General features: G+C 41.4%; 1 pseudogene; it reads left to right on the top strand.

Annotated features, from left to right (window-relative positions):
* Positions 1-297: 297 nt before the first annotated feature.
* Positions 298-1,061, top strand: LOC129149678 (40S ribosomal protein S6-like; annotated as a pseudogene).
* Positions 1,062-1,711: the final 650 nt, after the last annotated feature.

Here is a 1,711-nt window from a genome sequence, read left to right as displayed (position 1 = left end):
TCCAATATATTATCTCTAACTTCCCTCATCAACCCCAAATTGAGCCAACGGGTTAATATAACCACTCCCTCTTTTTGAGAGCCTCAAAAAACCGAGCAGCTAAATTAGTTTATTGGGAACAGTCAAGAAAAAGCTTCATCACGTCTATGAAACATGTGAACAACATACGTTTCCCATTGATGACCCATATGGTAGACTCTAAGCAAAGAGGAATGAAAGCTCCATCTGCACCAAGAGGGAGAAAGAGCCAGGCTTGCTCTTTTCCATGGCACCTCAGAACCAGTCGACTGCCTCGAGATGAAGCTGAGCATCTCTTCCCCAGCCACCGGATGTCAGAAACTCATTGAAGGGGACAGTGAATGAAACTCGGTACCTTATGGACACAGAAGTTGCTGCTGATGCTCTGGGTGAAGAATGGGAGGGTTACGTGGTTCGACTCAGTAGTGAGAAGGACAAACAAGGTTCCCCATGAAGGAGGTGTCCTGACCCATGCCCGTGCCTGCCTGCTACTGAGTCAGGAGCATTTCTGTTGTAGACCAAGGAGGACTGTGGAAAGAAAGGGCAAATCTGTTTGGAGCTGCATTGTGGATGCCAACCTCAGTGTTCTCAACTTGGTCATTGTGAAAAAAGGGGAGAAAGCTATTCCTGGTCTCACTAATACTCCTGTGTCTTGTCGCCAGGGCCCAAAAGAGCTAACAGAATTCACAAACTTTTCACATTCTCTCTCTCTCTCTCTCTAAAGAAGATGATGTCTGCCAATATGTTGTAAGAAAGCCCCAAACTAAGAAGGTAAGAAAGCTAGGACCAAAGCACCTGAGATTCAGCGTCTTATTTCCCCATGTCCTGAAACACAAATGTTGGCGTATTGCTCTGAAGAAACAATGTTACTAAGAAAAAATATGGAAGAGGCCACAGAATATGCTAAACTTTTGGCTAAGAGAATGAAGGAGGCAAAAGCAAAATGCCAGAAACAGATCGCCAAGAGACATAGGCTGTCCTCTCTGAGAGCTTCTACCTCTAAGTCTGAGTCCAAAGTGAGATTTTCCAAGAGTAACACATAAATAAGCAAAGACATTAGAAAACAAAACAAACAAAAAACAAACAGCTAGGCATTGCTGCCTCTCAAAAGAATTTAGTCAAATAAGGACATCAGTGAGGAATAGATGATAGGGTTGAATCGATAAAAGTCTCCTTTATATTATGTGGAATCTAAAGAGTGGAACTTATAGAAGGAGAGTAGAATGGTGATCGCCAGGGGCTGGGAGCGGGGGGGAGGAAATGGGGAGACATTGGTCAAAGGGTACAAATTTTCAGTTATAAGATGACTAAGTTCAGTACAGTGGCTATAGTTTAATGTATTACACACTTGAAATTTGCTAAATGAGTAGATATTAAGTGTTCTCACCACAAAAAAACTGGGGACTATGTGAGGTGATAGATGTGTTAATTAGCTTGACTTTGGTAATCATTTCACAATGGATCCATATATCAAATCATCACATTGTACATCTTAAATATATATGATTTTTATTTATCAATTTTACCTCAGTAAAGCTGGGGAGAAGGGTCTCCTTTATCACTTACAGCCCATTATATTTATTTTTTAAATATATTTTTATTGATTTCAGAAAGGAAGGGAGAGGGAGAGAGAGACAGAAACATCAATGATGAGAGAGAATCATTGATCGGCCTCCTCCTGCATGCCTCACAC

This window comes from Eptesicus fuscus, chromosome 7 (assembly GCF_027574615.1).
Source record: "Eptesicus fuscus isolate TK198812 chromosome 7, DD_ASM_mEF_20220401, whole genome shotgun sequence".
Classification (NCBI taxonomy): Eukaryota; Metazoa; Chordata; class Mammalia; order Chiroptera; family Vespertilionidae; genus Eptesicus; species Eptesicus fuscus.
Note: the sequence above shows the minus strand (reverse complement) of the source record. Positions and strands in the feature narration are given on the sequence as shown.